Here is a 23,762-nt window from a genome sequence, read left to right as displayed (position 1 = left end):
ACTAAAATGCTAAAATCGTCACCATAATTTGATAATTATATCAATTAAATTTTAAGAAATAAAGTGACGGCAAGACCGCAAAAGAGCGTGTCTAAGAATACCATATATTACAAAAAAGGGACGTGTCTTCTCGAAAAAATTACAGTCGCATAAAAAAATAAATTACAACTCAAACACTTCTCTAGAATCAGTTCCTCTCTCTCGCCCAATTACCTTGTCTCTTCCCATCAGTAAAATATACAGAAATCCTTTGAATGATGGCTGAACAAACTCCAAAAACAATTGAAGTAAGTCTTAGATTATTTCAACTAGTACCGAAGGCAAAGACGCTGAAGAAGAAGGAGACGGGTTTGGAAAATCACTCAAACACGTGGAGAAAGGTTCGAAAGCCATGAAACTTGGGATTAATCTGAGACTGCCAATTGTTTCAGTTATATAGTTGAAGTCAGGTTAGGGTTTTGAAATTTCCCCCTTGTCTTAGCTTGCTTGGATTTGATGCTTAATTAAACTGAAAATCAACTTCATTTTATTCAATATTTGATTTTTTTATGCTCCAAATTTTATATATTCCGTTCTGTATTTGAGTGCTTCAACATTCTTGATGAACAAGTTCTTTTGGTATCGTGTCTTCGAGAGGGGTTGTTTTTTAGGTAACCTTACTACTGCAAGGTGTCTAAGATTTATATGATAAAATCACAGTAAGAAATTTGAATATTCAAGTTGTTTGTGTCCTTATCCTCGATCTTTATTTGAGATGTAAAAAATACTAAAATTATTTTTTATGCTAATTGATCAGACAAGGCATACTACGACTTTGAGAAAACGTGTGAAAGATGTAGTAGTTTATGATTTATATATATCTAAAATATTTACCTAAGTGTGAACATTTACCGTGAGATTCCCGCATTTTTTAAGTCGGATGGGGATTGGCTTTTTCCTTTAGTCTTCTTGTTTCCCACTTGAATCCATTATAAGTCATTAAAAATGTTGCAATGCAACCATTTTTTGTTGCTTGTTCAATCACAATTATTAAGGGAAGTGTTTGGGTCTAGCTATCTTATACGTTTGTTTGTCCTCTCAATAATAATTGCTAGTCAAGACTTACTCAAATTTTAGAAAGCATATATAATAATTGGTTGCTCTATGAAGTTCTAAATTCTAATACTTTGAATTTGGGGTTGAATTGCTTTGATATTATAACTAATGCTATAGTCAATGTGTAAAAGCTTTGCTTTGTGTTGTACTTAGTTTTAAATGTACTCTTCAACTGTTGTGCATTTTTGAGCAACTTAATTAGCTAACCATTTTATCTTGTCTTGGCTAAGTTGCGTTTTTCTTTTTTTTTTTCCTAATATGTGATAAGAGCCCAAAACTGTAGTTTTAACACTGTAACAGTCATACTTTTAGACCAATTATGTGAATAATAATTAAGAGTTAACACTGATTACGTGTTTTTATGCATTTCAGGTTTCAAAGTCCATTATGTGCAGAAATGTGCCACTTTAGCGAGATAAAGGAGCAAAGGTCGGTTACTAAGTAGTTCCGTGATTAAAGGCCAAGAGTCAAGAAGACAAAGCCTTCCTAAAGCCCGGTCAAAAGCTGAAAAGTCGACACGGGCAGAGACAGCACACAAGTCAGCAGAACTTCCGAAGGTCGTATCTTTGGACTCAGACCTCGGAATGGGGCCTACCTTATGTCAAAACGACCGTCTCCGAAAGAGCTTTCCAATGGTCCAAGCCTTGACCCAATCAGAGGAGCAGAAGTGGACGAAAAGTCTGTTGAAGCCAACTGCAGCTGAAGAGGCCCTTTTGGACTGAAAGAATTGGGTTTTGGGCCTGATTCTCTGGCCCAAAACATGGCTCCAAGCCCATGCACGATTTTTGGATCTGAAAGTATAAAAACCAAAGCGTAGCTCTTTGTTAATGGTAGCTAGTTAGACCTAAACAATATAGATAATTCTAGATCTAGTTTCCAGTATTTTAATTAAGTTTTAGTTCCATTTTCAATTCTTGTTTTAGATTAAGTCTTTGAATCATTGTTCTTGATTGATTAGATAAATAAAATAGTTATTTGTTAATTTCGATTTTTGTCATCTCAATTTATAGATCTAGTTTTAATTCTTGTTGATTATCAATTCGTAGTTTAAGTAGATTGAAACATTGTTAGTTAATTTAGTTAAGTTAGAATTTTAATATGATGAGTAGTTATAATTCAATGGGAAATGATGGTTTGATGACTCAAGGCTAAAACCTCTATTAGAGGGGTTGATGAAGCTTTGATGAAAACTTAGTAGTATAGTGTAGAAACATTGTAGAATCTATTCCACTCTAGAAGGTCGTGATTCGCCATGAGAATGGGTGGACGACCTCACATGCTAGTTAGTATTTGGTAGAAATGCCATGAACACTAGGGATTAGAACTCGAAATTCTTGCCGTAAGAACGTAAGAATCGAGATACAAGAATCTATGCTAGGTTATTAAGTTGGATTCGAGGTGGATTCAATTCCCCTCTAATCCTTTATCTAGATTAAAAAACAATCATATTTCCATAGCATTCGTAGTTTAAATTCAACATAATCAATTTCATATTGTATCGTAGTATAACACCCTTCGTAAAGCTCTCATTAGACTTAAGACCGACTAATTAGATTAGAAAATATTCCATGCTAGAGCACTAGGAGTGGAACGAATTTGTTACTCCACTCTATTTCAATAGATTCGAGAGTAGAAAACAAATATCTTTGATAAGTCTAGTATAAGTTACAGTTTGTAGTTTTACTTTCGTATAGAGTTTCATCGCTTTATTTCGTAGGTAAAACTATCAATTTTACGGTTTATCAAACAGCGCCACTGCCGGGGATCGAACCCGGGTCACCCGCGTGACAGGCGGGAATACTCACCACTATACTACAACGAAACAAATAAAGCGGTGTCTTGGTTAACTGCCCAAAAGCCAAACTCTGTGGACTCATGGGCTCAACTTGTTCAATTGTTCATGGAACAATTTTACCCACCACTAAAGATAGATGAAATGCTTCACAAGATTCATTTCTTCAGCCAGAATCCTCATGAATCCTTTTCAGAGGCCTGTAATCGTTTCACTGATCTTCTCATTGAATGCCCGCATCATAATCTTGCGAAAGACACGCTTTGTTCGCGTGCTTTCTTCAAGCGGGCTTTCACATTATCATAAGGAGGTTCTAGATATCATGGTAGGGGGTAGTTTTCTTAGTAAAGGAGCCTTGGAGGCTTATAAATTCTTAGAAGATCAATCTAAGAAGAACAACAATTGGGGAGGTAACGATTCCTCCCGCTCCTCTCCTTCTTCTCTTGAGGTTAAACATGATCCCGAGCTTAAAACTCTTATCGATGCCCTCACTAAAAAGGTAGATGCCATCTCTGTTCAACAACAACCCACTCCAGTCATGAACATTAACTCTACTCGTTGTAATATATGTTGTAGTCTTGAGCATTCCGACTTCTATTGTCCTCTTGTCTATGCACAAACACCACCACAACCATCACACTTCAACCAGTTAACTCAACATCAAGGACAAGGGAACTTAGGTGACCAGAATAGAGGTTTAGTACCCATAACCAAGAACTATCAACATCAAGACATGAACGCTTAACAAGCTTTAATTCCAATACAACCATCTACAGACAAAGTAGTAGTGACCTTGTTGGAGAAACAAAATCAAATTATGCAACAAAACTCCAACTTGATGAAAGATCAGCATGATCAAAACTCTAATATGATGAAACAAACGATACAAATGATGCAGTCTTTGTGCCAAAAGGTTATTGACATGTCTTCTAACCAAAATAATAACCAAACCGGCGTGTTTCCAAGTCAAGCAAAGGCCTAATCCTAAGTTAACAAACACGCTTTTCAAAAAAAAAGTATTGATGTAATGGTAATATAAACCAAGGGGACCTAGGCAGTTACTACCCTTCGTTCAGGGAGAGTAGTTGATAACCAAATGACTATGCCTAAAGATCACCCAAGAAACTATAAATGATACCATACCAAATCTCGTCATAGAAATTGAAGACCCTACACTGTAGAGGTTCCAATATGGAAACCTAGTTGGAAAGTGATAAAAGATAAAGCAACGGTTAACAAATATGTTCCCCCCTCATATTAGGTATAGGGATAAAACACCGCATGAACAACTAGTTTTTCCCTGTAGAAGGTGAAGTTAAGTCTATTGAGAGTTTTGTATATCACATTAGTGCTTCCGACGATGTCGCCCCTACACTAGTACATATCCCTCTTATGGAAGAAGACAAAGATCACAATTTTGACTCTTTGAACATAACCGAACTAGAGAAAGAATTTTCAATCCTGCCTTCGACCATAGAAGAGATGGACTAAACCTCATAATAGCGAGATAGATGAATTCCTCAAAGATGGAGATGAATACCATAATTATATGGATGCGAACAACCTAGATAAGGAATTCGACGAAGTTTCTAAGAGCTGTGATGATCCACCTTCTCAAGCACTACCTAGAGCACCACCCTACCACCATCCACCGAGTTAATCCCTCATAAAATCCAATCATTCTTCCCACCCTTTTCTTCTAACACTTATCCACATTCCAAGTATTTTCCAAAACCATTCATTTACTCATGATCATTCACTTGGACACCTTCTTATTCAACTAAGTTAAGGCCGTAGAAAGTTTTGGAGCTTGATTCTGTTTGGTCGTGCATTCCATGTTAACTATTTATGGAAAGATCCACAATTGTTTAGATTATTGATATATGGGAAACTGCATGTAAATACATATATATCACTTTAAGTCTAGGGAATCGACTTTAAAAGACCACGTTTTAAAACAAATTTTTACAAACCTGTTTTCAAAAATTTGTTTGGGGAATGGGTGTTTGGTTTTTCCATGCTTGATCACTAAAATTCCTATTCTTATCCCCACCTCGCTCCCTTTAAGAGTAGCTAGATTTCTCCTTGTTTGTTGTTTTGATGTTGTTTTTTATTATTTTTAGTAGATAGGATGTTACGTTGTTAAATTCCATAGTTAACTTTCAATTTGGTAGTTAAATGTTGTTTGAAATTCAATTTTAATATAATGTTGTTCTTTTCAAATTGTGCATGGATTTTATTGTTAATCCCACTTTCCCGAATTGTTTGGGGGTGACATTATTTATTTTATCATGATTTGTAGAAGATCCTCCATTTTAGAGTTTGTTTTGGAGTGAAGGTTGAGAATATTGTCGTAATTGGCATACCTATGATTAGATGTGGTGGTAGGATGAAATCTAAGAGAGTTTAGAAGTTACTAGTCTAAATCCAGTATAAAAGATATTAGGGTTGTTATAGAATCAAGAATATGAGTTGTTTCCATTTTCGGGTTCGGAAATTTTATTGTTTTAAATTGCCTTAAAGCTTTTTGGCAACCTACCGATTCGTTTTAACAATTCAAAACCTATAAAAACTTCATTCATTCTACACTCACAACCCACACTACACCTAACTTCCATCTCTCACCTTTCACTCCCACGTTTCCCGTTGTTCTTCACCATTTTCACAAATCAGCACCTCGGAGCGCACCTGCGCCCCAGAGGAGCGCACTCGCGCCTTACACATTTGTCAGAATTTTTGTACAGAGCGCACTCGCGCCCAAGGTGAGCGCGACTCGCGCTCAAACACTGGAATTCCAAAATCATCAGAGCGCGACCCGCGCCCAAGTGGAGCGCACCCGCGCCCTGCTTTCTGTGAACACGGAAAATTCCAGTTTTCTGCGGGTTGTTCCCAAGTGATTTGGAGCAGTTCCAGAGCGTAGTGTTGAGATGACATCTCCTACAATAATACCGGAACAGTCTTTCGAAGATTTGTTTCAAAGCACTACTTATGGTGCTTGGGTTCGCGAGGTGATCACACACGTAGGCTGGGAACCGCTTATGGTTCTTGCTAGCATTTGTTCTTGGACTTGCCATGCCCGCTGAAATACAAGACCCATGATGCTATTGGGTAGATAATATGCATGTCTACACTTATGACTTTTGCATGAGGCTTATGGGGCAGGCATTTTTTCAGATCGAGGACCAAAGGCGAATATAACGCCGCCTCTTGGTAGCCCTTGTCTATGAACATAGGAACTGTTATGTTTTGGATCATGCTAAACATTTTAGGGGAATGGCGTTTTTCTTACGTGAATGATGCCACTTGCAGCGTCTTCCTTGCTTTAGCCACGGGACGTATGTGCCATGACCTTCCCAGAACCTTGATGTCTAGTTTAGCATGAGCCCATAGCATGAGGCATAAGTATCTTCTTATGCCTGTTTTAGTTTGTCGTATTATGCTATGTTTCTTCCCTATTTTTTGTGCCCGTTTCACGGATTGGGTTGGGGTCGAAATTGTGAGACCCACCAATTGTATTATCCGATCTTTCCGTGCAATGACTTGGCAAGGGTGGAGGATACAACCTCATCAGGTTGCACCTTACACCCCATCCGACCAAGTGGCGCTTAACAGGTTAGCATCCATAGATGATAAATGGCGGCAAGCTTGGCAAATTATAATGGCATGGCAGGATGCGAAGGAACCTCACTTCTTTATAGAAGAGGAGGATGACGAGTAAACGCTGGAGTGGAGGTAAGTTTTTAGTTTTAGTTAGTGTCTGCTTATGTCCCAAGCAATTTAATTATGTTAACCCCATTATGGGTGGAACTCTTATAGAGTTGCGTCAGTTTTTTTATTTCCTATATTAGTATGTTCTAACCTTGTTTTGCAGATGTTCCGAATTTCACAGCGTTTCCATGGTATTTTTCTACCCTCTTTATTTAAATGCTTTGAGGACAAAGCATGCTTCTTGTTTGGGGGCATAGAAACACGTGTAATTAAGGCATCTGTTAGGATATAGATATGTATAATATGCATTTGTTTTCAAGTTAAAAATTTCAAAAATATAAATAAATAAGTTTATGCTATACACTTAGGAATATTGGTATTGTTTTCTTTCTCTATGCTCTTAACAATCTAGAAGTCTCATGTAGCTTTTGCATCAGAATAATTGTTAGAAACTTAGGTTAATATGTAGGTAATAATCTTTGCATCTATCTATAAATATATTGCATGAGTATCTACGATTGTTAGCAGTGAGTTTCTGAAATCTAGGCTAGAGTACTTACTCTACAAATCCTGTGAGAATATAGCCTAAAGCCATATATGAGCGAAACATTTGAGAAATGACACAAGGTAGAAGTAAAATCCGGATAGAGAAATCACACGTCCACTTGCTTGATCACTATGCCATATCTTAAGCGAGAATTTAGGCCCTCTTTGGATCGATATAGCCAGAAATTCAAACCTATGAATTATTTTCCACTAGTCGCCCCTCTGAGCCTTTCTTTAGCCTTCCATAAACCACAATTCCTTGACCCTGTTACAAAAACAAAACAAAATAAAAAATTCAACTTACCCAATCTGAATAAGTCCGAGAATAGAATGAGTGAAGAAAAAGGGAAGAAAAACACCGTGTAAACAAAAATTAGTTAGTTGCTTGAGTAAAAAAGAAAAGAAGTTTCCATCCAAGGAAAAGAAAAAAAAAAATAGAAATAAATAAAAACTCCAAAAATAGAATAAAAGGAGTCAAAAAGCCAAAGAAAAGAAAAAAGAAAAATATGGCTAAGGATGGAAACAAAGTATAGAAGCAAAAGAAAATAACAAGGTTTTTCTAAGTTACATAATATGAAGACTCTATTATCTCAGATTTGTCCCTTTTGAATATCCATTTCCTTTCTTCTTAAACCATCTCCTAATCCCCGCAACACCTAATAAAGACCTCTAGCTCAATTAGGATTAGGTTAGTGTGATAGTAAGTGGCAGATGTGTTTGATCGACTCCGGCTTCCTTGTTTGTCATTGAGATTGTAAGGTAAAGTGTGCCCACTGCACACTGGAGTAGCGAAAGTTGAGCGGAAAAATCAGAGTGGTTTTCGTCTTGACAATTATGTGAGGACCTACTTAAGGACGCTATTCCGAGTTTTCATAAACGAACCTGCTAGGCATTTCATAGTATTACTCATAGTATATATATTTGTATCATAGATGATTGATTATTATGCATATATTAGTTTAGGTTTTTAACTTGGTTATTCTTATTCAGTTGCAAAGATGAGAAATTAGAATAAGTGACCAGCTAAAGATTTGTATCATATATTATGTCATATCGGCGACGTCCCTCAGCTAAAGCGAGGAAAATGTCACCAGCAGTACTGTTTGCAGAAATGAACTGCCATTCCCCCAAAATATTCATCAGGATGAATAACATGGTGATGCCTACGTTTAGGGAAAGGCTACCAAGGGCAATGCTATATCGCCCCTGGTCCATTACTCGAAATACCCCTCCCCCATAATACTCATGGAAATATGTATAATCATAAAGATATGCATTATCGCTCATATATGCCCATGTGTGAACAGGATCAGGTATTGGTAATCCTGAAACTAAAGCCACCACATTTTTATCGAATTGATGTGTCGTGTCTTCGACTACGACAGAGAATTCTTCTTCTCCATCCTGATTACAATAGAATTTAACATGGTCGTAGAAATAAGCAGTAAGCTGTGGTGAATATGAATCGTCATCACTTACCAGTAGATGATGTCATCCTAACTGCAGGATCCTCTGTCGGAACCAATGTCCATAGGTCTCGGTGCCCAACACATCTTCGAAGGACTGTTCAGGTATGACTATAAGAGATGTCATCACAACAACTCTTTGAATAGTTCTACAAAAATCCTGGAATGACCGTCTGAAAATTGGAATTTTTGCCTGCGTATACGGGCGAATGCGCCACATAGGGCACGGTCGCGCTCGTGGGTTTTAGAATTACAGTGTTTTGGGCGCGGTCGCTTCAAGGAGGAGGGGCTGGTCTTCGACAAAATTTTGTAAAATGTAGAGGGCGCAGCTTCGTGAAATCTTTGAAACCGGAGTTTAGAGCAAAAAGAAAGAAAAACTTGGAGTGGAAGGTCCGGGATGATGGTGGGGTGTAGTGTGGTTTGTTAGTGTAGAAAGAAGGGAGTTTAAATAGGTTATGAGCTACCAAAACGAATCGGCAAGTTCCCAATTTGTTTGAAGGCAATTTCCGGAAATAGAAAAATTCCAAACCCGAAAACGGAAACAAACCATTTCCATGATTTTCTATAAATCCTGGTATCTTTCACACTGGATTTAGAATAGTAACTTCTAAACTCTCCTAGATTTCATGCTACCACCACACAAATCATAGATTTGCTGATAACGGCCAAATTATCAACCTTTCCTCCAAGACAACTTACAGCAGATGATCATATAATAACTTATGCTCGGTATAAATATTTCCACCCCCAAACAAGTCGGGAAGGTGGGATTAATGATAAAACAAGCAGTACTCGAAAATAACCAATTATAATAAAAAGTAAAATTTAAATCCAAACAACATAAAACAAACACATTAATATTTAAATTTAACTACTTAATTAAATTTCAACTAATAAAACAATCAAAACTATGAAATAACAGCGAACACAACTGATGGTGAACACCTAGTTGTGTGATGAAGATGGACCCTGAGATGGAGATTGGCCCTGGGATGGAGAATGGCTTGAACCATCTGTCTTTTGGCGACGACGCTCATGCCTGTCAGACTCGGCTGAAATAGAGTCCTCCACGGGTGGCATGCGTCGTAACATCTCTATTCGGAACAAGCGTGCTTCCATCTCATCCCCGAAAATCGCGATCTTCGGGCTTGTTGATGCTGGTGGATAGTCTCCATGTTAGACAAGATATCGTCCTGAACCCCTTCGAGCATTTCAAATCTCGTCTGAAGGTTCGCTTGCTTCTTTTGAACGCCAATCTGTCTATCTCGGATATTTTCACAAATACCATAAACGCACCGCAAGACAGTTTGCAACACTTGAATGCATTCTAAATTAGAACTACATTTATCTAATGCATCTTCATCCAGACATGTCATATCCTCCCTTTCATCTTCCGACTCAACCATTTTTTTCTTCAGACAACGGCCAAGTCTCTTGGATGCAATCCGTATAGATACTTGCATTAGAATGCAATTTGATCTTAATAGGAGCAGATCTTGCGACAGCTCTAAAGGAGAGCATGATCTTAGTGATCAATACGGGAAGAGGCGCCAAGATCTTCCCCACTCCTCGAATCACATTAAACATTAAATCAATGATGCAGAAATTATACTTATTTGTTTGCAAAATCCAGGAGAGAAACGCGCACATTGCAGGCCGATATCATCGACTTTGTCTTTCAGAGGGCGTTCCTACCAATCCATCGAGCTACGGTTGATTGATTGGTTCGGTCGATCGCTGGCGGACGCAATGAGATGTCGGATTGTATTCACCCTCCATGACAGAATCCTCATGAATCATTTTCTGAGGCTTGGAATCGTTTCACCGATCTGCTTATAGAGTGTCCACACCATAACCTAGCAAAAGACACGTTAGTTCGTGCCTTTTTCAAAGGACTTCAACATCACCATAAAGAAGTCCTTGACATAATGAATGGGGGTAGTTTCCTAAGTAAAGGAGCCTCGGAGGCTTACAAATTTTTAGAAGATCAAACTAAACGTAATAACAATTGGGGGGGTAGTGACGATATCCCGGCGCAGTTAGTTCTTCTTCAACAGTTAAGGCCGCCGGTATGTTTGAGATGAAACCCGATCTAGAACTTAAAAATTTAATCGAATCTCTAACTAAAAAGGTTGAGGCTATTTCTGTGCAACAAAAGCCTATCCCCGTCATGAATGTTAACTCCAACCCATGTAATGTCTGTTTGAGTCCTGAGCACCCTGACTCCTATTGTCCTCTCGCCTATGAACAACAACAATTAGAGCAAGATAATGTTTACTCCATTAATAACTATCCTATTCCTAATGCCCCATGGAGACAACATCCCAACTTTAGTTGGCGAAACAATCAACAAGTTTCACCTCCAGGGTCTAATAACCAAAATGTTAGGCAAGCAAACAACTATAATCAAGCTCCACCTAGGCAAGGCCAGGGACTAAGTCAGGGAAATTATAATAATTATAACAACCAAGCGCAACCCGACAAGGTTTAGCACAAGGGTCAGGGTAATTATAATAGTTATAATACTAATAGAGGTATCGTTAGGTTAACAATAGTAACTATCACAACCCACCCATAAATAATCAACGTGAGATAGGTCGGTCGACCACCACTGCGGACTACTACACAATCAAACCGGATCGTATAGACGCCTTTATACAAAGTTACCCAACAACTTTTCCAATCAATGACTCAATCAAACCAACAGATCTTACAATCCATAAATCAGGGCATACAACAGTTAGCCCAAAAGAAAGCCCAACCAAAAGGCGTGTTTCCAGGACAAGCCATACCCAACCCTAAAACAACAAACACAGCCTTTGAGGTAAACGGTAATACTAGTACGGAAATGACAATAGTAGGTGACCTGAATGCCATCACCACTCTCCATTCTGGAAGAGTGGTTGATAACAAAGTAACTATGCCTATAGTTACCCCATCAGTACTCCCTACACCGGATATCGAACTAGATACTGAAATAGAAACTGAAGAGCCTACCACTGTAGGGGTGCCAGTTAAACCACAACCTAAGAAAGAGAAAGCCAAGGTAACACATCAAGTCGAGCCATACACTAAATATAGAGCAAAACCACCATTCCCTCAGAAGTTAGCCATGCTAACCAGGGATACAAACTTTGAGGAGATTAGGAACGTTTTCAAGAATCTAACGATAAACCTTCCTTTTCTCGAAGCTATTAAAAAGCTCCCTAACCACGCTAAGTTTCTTAAAGAGTTGTGCACTACTAGGCGTAAGACCAACATACCTAAAGACGCCTTTTTAACTGAACAGTTCCCAACTTTATCCAAAAATAATGGAATCGTTAAGTACAAGGACCCTGGTCGTCCTACTATAAAATGCACCTTAGGAGATTCCTACACGACGACCGCTTTATTAGACCTGGGGGCGAGTGTTAACTTACTCCCATATTATTTGTATAAGCAAATTGGTCTACAGGAAATGCAACCTACACAAATAACGTTGCAATTAGCAGACAAGTCAATTAAGTATCCTAAGGGTGTAGTGGAAAACGTGCTTGTTAAGGTTCAGGATTTTTACAATCCTGCTGATTTTGTTATCCTCGATACAGAAGTCGCCAACGACTCTGTCATCGATCATTTTAGTAGCCTTCTTCTTATCCGCCACGCGACTTATAAATTGCCGCGATGGTAAGATGTCTTTATCTTTTGGCCATCTTACGGTTGAGGTAAATGTTTTTAAAATGATGAAACGAGTTACCGGATTCGCCTATAGATGGGGAGGTTAACATGATCGAGAGCTTAGCTCAAGATTATTTTAACAACACGTTTCCGAAAACAATATGTACAAATTCCTTTCTTTTTGAACGCCGATTTTGCAAATGACTCCTATTTAGAGGAAGTCAACACCATCCTTGAGTCCACACCGGTTGTAGACCTTTCGGTTGCTCCATTATATTGAGTATGAAGACTTGCTACCTAAGCAAGTATTCATTATGCAAAATGAGGACCCCTACTTTAAACATCTATTGATTTTCCTTCCACCCGATGCTTAAACCCCTTCCACAAGAGTTAAAATATATTCAACTTGATCGGATGGTAGTCATCCGTAATTATATCTTCTCTGTTATCTAAGAATGAAGAGACACGTTTAATCCGGGTGATTAGGGAACATCGGTCTGCGATTGGTTGGTCACTAGCCGACATTAAAGGAATTGACCCTAATATTTGCACTCATCGTGATCCATTTGGAGGATAACGCCGAAGACTTCGTGAACCGTCGCTGTCGCTTTGAACCCAGCCATGAAAGAGGTGGTTAGGGAAGAAGTCTTACGATTACTCGATCGCGGGTATCATATACCCAATCTCTGATAGCGAATGGGTAAGCCCCATTCATGTAGTTCCTAAGAAATCGGGAGTTACCATGGTATGAAATGGGAAGGGTGACTATGTTGTCACACAAGGTCTTATGAAATGGAGGATCCGTATTGATTTACAGACGGTTAAATGCTATGACACTAAATGATCACTTTCCCCTTACCTTTTATAGATCAAATGCTCGAGCGCCCTAGCTGGTCATGCTTTTATTGTTTTCTCGGATGGCTACTCGGGCTATTTTCAGATTATTATTGATATTGATGACCAAGAAAAGACTACCTTCATATGTCCCTTTGGATCGTGATGCCTATAAACTAATGCCTTTTGGCCTTTGTAATGCTCCTAGAACCTTCCAAATGTGTATGCTTCATATATTTAGTGACATGGTAGAGCTTTATGGAAGTTTTCATGGATGATTTCTCTATCTATGGAGACTCCTTCACAGATCGTTTGTCTAACCCGTCTAAGGTTTTGACACGGTGTGAAGAAAAGAGCCTCTTTTTAAACTGGGAAAAGTGTCATTTCATGGTGAAAAGGGCATAGTACTAGGTCACATTGTATCTAGTGATGGCATCAAGTAGATAAGGCCAAACTAGATAAGATAGCGAATTCTACCTAAACCACGGATTGTCCGTGATATTAGAGCCTTTCTAGGCCATGCGAGGGTTTTATAGGCGGTTTATTAAAGACTTCTCGAAAATAGCTAGGCCTTTAACTAATCTGCTTTTGAAAGATGCAATCTTTGATTTTAATTTTAACTGTATGCAAGCTTTTGAAACTTTAAAAGCCTCCCTAACCATTGCACCCATTATCTGACCTCGATTGGTCTAAATCTTCAACTCATGTGTGATGCTAGTGACTATGCGGTTGGTGCGATCTTGGGACAAAACTAGATAATAAGTCCACTGTTATTTATTATGCTAGTAAAACCTTAAACGATGCTCAACGGAATTATTCAACTACAGAAAAGAATTATTAGTCTGTCATTTATGCATTAGATAAGTTTAGGTCCTTATTTGGTTGGTTCTAAAACGTTAGTTTACACGGACCATGCAAAGATTCTTAAGTACCTTCTTGCAAAGAAGGATGCTAAGCAGAGATTAATCCGATGGATCCTTCTCCTGCAAGAGTTCACATTAGAAATAAAGGACAAAAAGAGGGTCGAAAACGTAGTTGCCGACCACTTATCTAGACTCACAAACGACGATCAAAGTGATTCTGAGTCCATACCGGACTCTTTTCCTGATGAGCATCTGTATGCTATTTTTTCAGCACCATGGTATGCTGACATTGTAAATTATTTAGCGGCTGATGTTATGCCTTATAATTGGTCAAGAAATGAACGTAAGAAGTTCTTGGCCAGAGTTAAGTTATACTACTGGGATGAGCCCTATCTTTTTAAGTATTGTGCGGATCAGATTATTCGTCATTGTATTCCCCAGTGGGAATATAATGAAGTTCTATCGTTCTGCCATGACAAAGAGTGTGGTGGCCATTTTAGTGGGATGAAAACAGCCGCTAAAGTTCTTCAATGTGGATTTTATTGGCCTACCCTTTTTAAAGATACCCAAGTGCATTGCAAGACGTGTATTCGTTGCCAACAACTTGGGCAAATCACGAGGCGTAATATGATGCCATTAAATCCAATCTTAATAGTAGAAATTTTGACGTTTGGGGCATTGATTTCATGGGTCCTTTCCTGGTGTCCCACGGTTTCATTTATATTCTAGTTGCCGTGGACTACTTGTCTAAATGGATAGAGGCCCTAGCTTGCCGTAGCAATGACCATAAGACTGTTGTATTTTTTTTTAAAGAATATATTTTTGTGGGTTTGGCATTCCTAAAGCCATCATTAGTGATGGTAAAACGATTTTGCAACAGAGTTGTTGCATCCCTAGAAAAAGTATGGAGTTACACACAAAGTAGCAACTCCGTATCATCCACAAACTAGTGGACAAGTAGAAGTTTCTAATAGGGAAATCAAAAAGATTTTAGAAACAACTGTAAACCCTGATAGGAAACACTGGTCGAAGCGTCTATCGGATGCCTTATGGGCGTATAGAACTGCTTTCAAAACTACTATAGGTATGTCTCTCTTTAAACTTGTATTTGGGAAACCATGTCATTTGCCCGTTGAATTAGAGCACCGTGCTCTATGGGCTATAAAAAGCCTTAACTTCAATATTGATGAGGCAGGTGTCAAACGCAAGTTGCAATTGAATGAGCTTGAAGAAATCCATAGCGATTCTTACGATCTCCCGAAGGATTATAAAGCTAACATGAAACGTGTTCATGATAAGCAAATCTTGTGCAAAGAGTTTGTAGTCGGTCAAAAGGTCTTGCTATACAACTCCCGTCTACATATTTTCCCAGGAAAACTAAAAACCCGTTGGTCTGGCCCTTTTCTGGTTACTGAAGTCACCCCTTACGGGGCAATCACCTTGGTAAATCCCAATGACAACAGTACCTTTCAAGTTAATGGTCAATGGTTAAAACATTTTCACAAACTTCTGTCCCCTGATGTAGAGGAAGTCCTTTTACAGGACCCTGTCTATGAGGATTGACCTTTGTCATTGGTGTACTTCCTTTCACTTCCATATAGTGGTAAGTGCACCATTCAGTATGCTTAGGCCCTCCCTATGGAGTGTGTGTGGTCATGTAAGTACCGGATCCTAAGTCCATGGTTAACATAATTCACGTTTTCCACTTTTGCATGTTTTCTCGGTTTTTGAGTCATATTCCTCTATGGGGTGAATTATGTATTTATTGTTTTCGTTTTTCTTATAATAAAATATATATATATATATATATATTTTGTGAATCTGACTTTAAACGACCCGCGTTAGAACAAATTTTGTGTTTAAAAATTTGTTTGGGGGTGGGCAATCGGTCTTTCCATCTGGATTGCTCGAAGTTTCCATTTGTGTTGCTTAGGCCCATTACTTGTAGTTCAATTGGGTTGACGTAATCTAAACTTAGAATTCCTTCGTTCGCATAACTTACGTCACACACGCACTTCGAAGCGTTTTTTCCACCCTCTTATACGTCACCCATGGTTGGAATTGAGTGTTTTATAGATCATTGGATTGGAAATTCTCTACTGATCATTTCCATAACTCATTCGCCAAAATCGGGCCACTAACGAAGCGGCAAATTGAATTTGAAATTGCGCGAAAATTCGGAAAATTTCGGAATTCAAATTGGGCTTGGGCCCAAACCGCACGCACGACTGTGCGTCTCCTTCCTTCCAAAAAACGCACAGTACCTTCCCTTTTCAATCCCGCCGGTTACCAAGTTTAAACAAACCTTGAAAACCAAAAAAAAAAAAAAAAATAGAAAGAGAGAATAACACCTAACTACACCTACACCAAGAAAATCAAATCCACCTAAAACCTTCTCTAAACCATCACCATCACCACCCCAACTCCGAAAAGCAGCCACCAATTAAAGTAACCACCGCCACCACCGCCGTTTTTTAGTAGTTTTTCTTCAAACTCGCCACCCCACAGTCTACAAAACCATTAGTTGTCTCGAAACTTCAATGGCGCCACTGACGGCCGAATTTTTTACCGAGCACGCAGTTTGTTTCCGGCGACTTTTCGCCATTTTACGACGGAGATGATTAAAAGGCATTGAACGGACTATGGTATTTTCGACCGAGGAGTTCTATCACTATGATTTGGTAGAACAGTTTTATAAGAAGCGAGAATTGAGGGGATAGGATTTTCATAAAGGTAGCAGGAGGCGAGGAGGAAACTAACGACAGCAGTTGTTGTTGAACTGTTAGGAATTACGCTTTGAAAGCAACTCGGTAGCGACAATTCAGGAATCCAAGATACCGGAGTTCCCGCTTTGATGAAGGATACTTGTCGTGGAGGGTGAATACAATCCGACATCTCATTATCATATCCCCGGCCAACCTCGAGAACCAATCAACCGGGTCAGTAGCTCGGTGGATTGGTAGGAACATCCTCGGGAAAGACAAAGTCGATTGATATCGGCCCGCAATGTCCGTGAGACGTTCTCGGATTTTGCAAACAAATAAGTATAATTTCTGCATCATTGATTTAATGTTTAATGTGATTCGAGGAGTGGGGAAGAGCTTGGCCTCTTCCCGTATTGATCACTAAGATCATGCTCTCCTTTAGAGTCCGCCGCAAGATCCTGCTCCTATTAAGATCAAATTGCATTCTAATGCAAGTATCTATACGGATTGCATCCAAGAGACTTGGCCGTTATTCAAGAAAAAATGGTTGAGTCGGAAGATGAAAGGGAGGATATGACATGTCTGGATGAAGATGCATTAGATAAATGTAGTTCTAATTTAGAACGCATTCAATTGTTGCAAACTGCCTTGCGGTGTGTTTATGGTATTTGTGAAAATATCCGAGATAGACAGATTGACGTTCAAAAGAAGCAAGCGAACCTTCAGACGAGATTTGAAATGCTCGAAGGGGTTTAGGACGATATCTTGTCTAACATGGAGACTATCCACCAGCATCAACAAGCCCAGTATGCAGTACTCAGGACTGAGATGGAAGCACATCGCTTGTTTCGAATAGAGATGTTACGATGCATGCCACCCGTGGAGGACTCTGTTTCAGCCGAGTCCGACAGGCATGAGCGTCGTCGCCAAAAGACAGATGGTTCAAGCCATTCTCCATCCCATGGCCAATCTCCATCTCAGGGTCCATCTTCATCACACAACTAGGTGTTCACCATCAGTTGTGTTCGTTGTTATTTCATAGTTTTGATTGTTTTATTAGTTGAAATTTAATTAAGTAGTTAAATTTAAATATTAATGCGTTTGTTTTATGTTGTTTGGTTTTAAATTTTACTTTTTATTATAATTGGTTATTTTCGAGTACTGCTTGTTTTATCATTAATCCCACCTTCCCGACTTGTTTGGGGGTGGAAATATTTATACCGAGCATAAGTCGTTATATGATCATCTGCTATAAGTTGTCTTGGAGGAAAGGTTGATAATTTGGCCGATATCGGCAAATCTATGATTTGTGTGGTGGTAGCATGAAATCTAGGAGAGTTTAGAAGTTGCTATTCTAAATCCAGTATGAAAGATACCAGGATTTAGAGAAAATCATGGAAATGGCTTGTTTCCGTTTTCGGGTTTGGAATTTTTCTATTTCCGGAAATTGCCTTCAAACAAATTGGGAACTTGCCGATTCGTTTTGGTAGCTCAGAACCTATTTAAACTCCCTTCTTTCTACACTAACAAACCACTCTACACCCCACCATCATCCCGGACCTTCCACTCCAAGTTTTTCTTTCTTTTTGCTCTAAACTCCGGCCAAAGATTCTACTACGAAGCGCCTCGGGCCGAGCGCCTGCGCCCTCTACATTTTCACAAAATTTTGTTAGAGCGCGACCCGCGCCCTCCTTGAGCGCGACCTGCGCCCAAAACACTGTAATTCTAAAACCTACGAGCGCGACCGCGCCCTATGTGAGCGTACCCGCGCCCAGCCTTCTGTGCACACGGAAAATTCCAATTTTCAGACGGTCATTCCAGGATTTTTGTGGAACTATTCAAAGAGTTGTTATGATGACATCTCCTATAGTCATACCTGAACAGTCCTTCGAAGATGTGTTGGGCACCGAGACCTATGGACATTGGTTCCGACACAGGATCCTGCAGTTAGGATGGCGTCATCTACTGGTAAGTGATGACGATTCATATTCACCACAACTTACTGCTTATTTCTACGACCATGTTAAATTCTATTGTAATCAGGATGGAGAACAAGAATTCTCTATCGTAGTCGAAGACACGACACATCAATTCGATAAAAATGTGGTCGCTTTAGTTTCAGGATTACCAATACCGATCCCCGCTCACACATGGGCATATATGAGCGATAATGCATATCTTTATGATTATACATATTTCCATGAGTATTATGTGGGAGGGGTATTTCGAGTGATGGACCAGGGGCGATATAGCATTGCCCTTGGTAGCCTTTCCCTAAACGTAGGCACCACCATGTTATTTATCCCGATGAATATTTTGGGGAATGGCGGTTCATTTCGCAAAACAAGATCGCTGGTGACATTTTCCTCGCTTTAGCGGAGGGACGTCGCCGATATGACATTTCGCGAGTATTAGTCGCTAGTCTTAAGAGAGCCCAAACCATGAGGCGTAAGTATCTTCTTATGCCTGTGTTAGTAAGCCGCATCATGCGTAGTTGTTTACCTGTATTCTGTGCACAATTCACAGATTGGAAAAGGGTTGAAGTCATGAGACCCACCAATCGGGTGGTTCGCTTCGTTGCGAATAATGACTTGGCCGGGATGGCAGGTGCAGCCTCATTTGGTTGCCCCATACATCCCATCAGACATGATAACACTTAACAGGTTAGCATTAGTAGATGATAACTGGCGGCAAGCTTGGGAAATTACAATGGACTGGCAGGATGCGAAGGAACCTCGTCTCACTAACGAGGAAGAGGATGCTTAAGCGGGAGATAAGGTAAGTTTTTAGTTTTGTTAATGTCTGCTTATGTCCCAAGCAATTTAATTCGGTTAACCCCATAATGGGTGGAACTCTTATAGAGTTGCGTCAGTTTTTTTTTAATTCCCTATATTAGTATGTTCTAACCTTGTTATGCGGATGTGCGAATTTCCATGGCGTTCCATGGTATTTTTCTACCCTCTTTATTTAAATGCTTTGAGGACAAAGCATGCTTCTTGTTTGGGGGTAGCATAGAAAACGTGTAATTAAGGCATCCGTTAGGATATAGATATGTATAATATGCATTTGTTTTCAAGTTGAAAATTTTCAAAAATATAAATAAATAAGTTTATGCTATACACTTAGGAATATTGGTATTGTTTTCTTTCTCTATGTTCTTAACAATCTAGAAGTCTCACGTAGCTTTTGCATCAGAATAATTGTTAGAAACTTAGGTTAATATGTAGGTAATAATCTTTGCATCTATCTATAAATATATTGCATGAGTATCTACGATTGTTAGCAGTGAGTTTCTGAAATCTAGGCTAGAGTACTTATTCTACAAATCCTGTGAGAATATAGCCTAAAGCCTTATATGAGCGAAATATTTGAGAAATGACACAAGGGAGAAGTAAAATTTGGATAGAGAAATCACACGTCCACTTGCTTGATCACTATGCCATATCCTAAGCGAGAATTTAGGCCCTCTTTGGATTGATATAGCCAGAAATTCAAACCTATGAATTATTTTATGCTAGTCGCCCCTCTGAGCCTTTCTTTAGCCTTCCATAAACCACAATTCCTTTACCCTGTTACAAAAACAAAGCAAAATAAAAAATTCAACTTACCCAATCTCGAATAAGTCTGAGAATAGAATGAGTGAAGAAAGAAGAAGAGAAAAACATTATGTAAACAAAAATTAGTTAGTTGCTTCAGGAAAAGAAAAGAAGTTTCCATCCAAGGAAAAGAAAAAAGAAAAAATAGAAATAAATAAAAACTCCAAAAATAGAATAAAAGGGAGTCAAAAGCCAAAGAAAAGAAAAAGAAAAATATGACTAAGGATGGAAACAAAGTATAGAAGCAAAAGAAAATAACAAGGTTTTCTCTAAGTTACATAATATGAAGACTCTATTATCTCAGACTTGTCCTTTTGAATATCCATTTCCTTTCTTCTTAAACCATCTCCTAATCCCCGCAACACCTAATAAAGACCTCTGGCTCAATTAGGATTAGGTTAGTGTGATAGTAAGTGGCAGATGTGTTTGATCGACTCCGGTTTCCTTGTTTGTCATTGAGATTGTAAGGTAAAGTGTGCCCACCGCATTAATCGGAGTAAATTAAACTTGAGCGGAAAAATGAGAGTGGTTTTCGTCTTGACAATTATGTGAGGACCTACTTAAGGACGTTATTCCTACTTTTCAGAAACGAACCTGCTAGGCATTTCATAGTATTACTCATAGTATATATATTTGTATCATAGATGATTGATTATTATGCATATATTAGTTTAGGTTTTAACTTGGTTATTCTTATTAGGTTGCTAGTGAGATGTATAGATAGTTGGGACATGAATGAGGAAACAATAGTTTTATTTCTTAGTCGTTGTAGTATAGTTGAAGTTTGTGAGTACCTTCATCGAAAACTCTCACGAGGCTATAACTCGTCCACTAGGGAATTCCTAGTGGTTTAAGGCCTTGTTGCATATGGTCAATGCAATCGCACTCAGCGAAACGAGAGTAGATAAAACTCCTATTTTGGTCACTTATTCTAATTTCTCATCTTTGCTTGAGGACAAGCAAAATGCTGTTTGGGGGTGGTTTGATAAGAGCCCAAAATTGTAGTTTTAACCCTGTAACAGTCATACTTTTAGACCAATTATGTGAGTAATAATTAAGAGTTAGCATTGATTACGTGTTTTTATGCATTTCAGGTTTCAAAGTCCTATGTGCAGAAATGTGCCACTTTAGCGAGATAAAGGAGAAAAGGTTGGTTACTAAGTAGTTCCGTGATTAAAGGCCAAGAGTCAAGAAGACAAAGCCTTCCTAAAGCCCGGTCAAAAGCTGAAAAGTCGACACGGGTAGAAACAGCACACAAATCAGCAGAACTTCTGAAGGCCGTATCTTTGGACTCAGACCTTAGAATGGGGCCTACCTTATGTCAAAACGACCGGCTCGGAAAGAGCTTTCCAATGGTCCAAGACTTGATCCAATCAGAGGAGCAGAAGTGGACGAAAAGTCTGTTGAAGCCAACTGCAGCTGAAGAGGCCTTTTTGGACTGAAAGAATTGGGTTTTGGGCCTGATTCTCTGGCCCAAAACATGGCTCCAAGCCCATGCACGATTTTTGGATCTGAAAGTATAAAAACCAAAGCTTAGCTCTTTGTTAATGGTAGTTAGTTAGACCTAAACAGTATAGATAATTCTAGATATAGTTTCCAGTATTTTAATTAAGTTTTAGTTCCATTTTCAATTCTTGTTTTAGATTAAGTCTTTGAATCATTGTTCTTGATTGATTAGATAAATAAAATAGTTATTTGTTAATTTTGATTTTTGTCATCTCAATTTATAGATCTAGTTTTAATTCTTGTTGATTATCAATTCGTAGTTTAAGTAGATTGAAACATTGTTAGTTAATTTAGTTAAGTTAAAATTTTAATATGATGAGTAGTTATAATTCAATGGGAAATGATGGTTTGATGAGTCAAGGCTAAAACTTCCATTAGAGGGGTTGATGAAGCTTTGATGAAAACTTAGTAGTAGTGTAGAAACATTGTAGAATCTATTCCACTCTAGAAGGTTGTGATTCGCCATGAGAATGGGTGGACGACCTCACATGCTAGTTAGTATTTGGTAGAAATGCCATGAACACTAGGGATTAGAACTCGAAATTCTTGCCGTAAGAACGTAAGAATCGAGATACAAGAATCTATGCTAGGTTATTAAGTTGGATTCGAGGTGGATTCAATTCCCCTCTAATCCTTTATCTAGATTAAAAAACAATCATATTTCCATAGCATTCGTAGTTTAAATTCAACATAATCAATTTCATATTGTATCGTAGTATAACACCCTTCGTAAAGCTCTCATTAGACTTAAGACCGACTAATTAGATTAGAAAACATTCCATGCTAGAGCACTAGGAGTGGAACGAATTTGTTACTCCACTCTATTTCAATAGATTCGAGAGTAGAAAACAAATATCTTTGATAAGTCTAGTATAAGTTACAGTTTGTAGTTTTACTTTCGTATAGAGTTTCATCGCTTTATTTCGTAGGTAAAACTATCAATTTTACGGTTTATCAATATGCTCCCTTGTCCATGGGTGTCGTTGGTCAAAGTGAAGGAACAGAATGGTCTAGGGCAGTACCAAAGTTGTACCAATCTTGGTGTTAGGTGTAGACACACTCTTGTTATAATAGTACTGAAGGGTTCTACTTCAACCTAACCCCAACTTGCAACTTTGACTCAACCTAACCTAATTCAGTTTCTTTTTTATGTATTGATTGAATCTTTTAGGTTGTGTTTGTTATTCTTTTTGAAATGCATTATGGTTTGTGGTGGACAGGCTTGGTATTCCTTGTGCTTCGCTGCAACTCCTAGATTTGACATCGCGAGGGGCAGACCACATAGTACAACATGTTAAGAGGTATGTATCTTTTAGAGGATCACTTTGTTCTACATAATTCAAGTTTTTTGTTTTTTGTTTTTTGTTTTTTTTTATTGAATTGGCTTTGTTTCACATATTATCTAAGTTACATTGACACAGACACGTGTGTCCGTATCCGACACGGATACAAAGTGTCTGACACGGCAAGATATAAAAAATTGAGGTATATTACGATGTGTCCATGTGTGTCCGACACGGACACGTGGATACGTATCCGACACGTATTTTTTTGTTTTGAAATATGGCGTGTCCATGTAACATAACATATAATGGTTGTTAAGATATGGAGGTTGTGCACCGAACTAATAAGTTACATGTTAAAATTTGATACCAATTGGAGTTGGGTACTCATATCAAAATGCTTTTGAGTTGGCGCGTACCACATCATGGCCAAAACAATGTATGGTTGCAGACTAGTCAAGGAAGAAGACCATGGCTCACATAAAGACTCTTTCATCTTGTTATTTGTTTAAAATTGACTTTTTAGATAAGAAAACTAAATTATTTCTACTGTGGCAGTGACATTTTTGGTTAGGCCTTGTAACTAGCTTATCCCTTTGCACACTGAGGGATTTACGTCACCCTTTTGGCTACGAATTGCAAGGTATATGTTGTTGCTACTGGGTGTTGTTGCAGTTGGATGGAGTCTGTTGATGTCTGCTGCTGCTGGGT

At 38.6% G+C, this 23,762-nt stretch overlaps 1 long non-coding RNA gene across 1 annotated transcript; it reads left to right on the top strand.

Annotated features, from left to right (window-relative positions):
- The first annotated feature begins 370 nt into the window (after positions 1-370).
- Positions 371-23,750, top strand: LOC147494416 (uncharacterized). Its single transcript, XR_015199045.1, has 3 exons — positions 371-449; positions 22,940-23,069; positions 23,610-23,750. It is a non-coding gene; the product is annotated as an uncharacterized LOC147494416 (long non-coding RNA).
- Positions 23,751-23,762: the final 12 nt, after the last annotated feature.

This window comes from Coptis chinensis, chromosome 6 (assembly GCF_015680905.1).
Source record: "Coptis chinensis isolate HL-2020 chromosome 6, ASM1568090v1, whole genome shotgun sequence".
In the NCBI taxonomy this organism is placed as follows: Eukaryota; Viridiplantae; Streptophyta; class Magnoliopsida; order Ranunculales; family Ranunculaceae; genus Coptis; species Coptis chinensis.
Note: the sequence above shows the minus strand (reverse complement) of the source record. Positions and strands in the feature narration are given on the sequence as shown.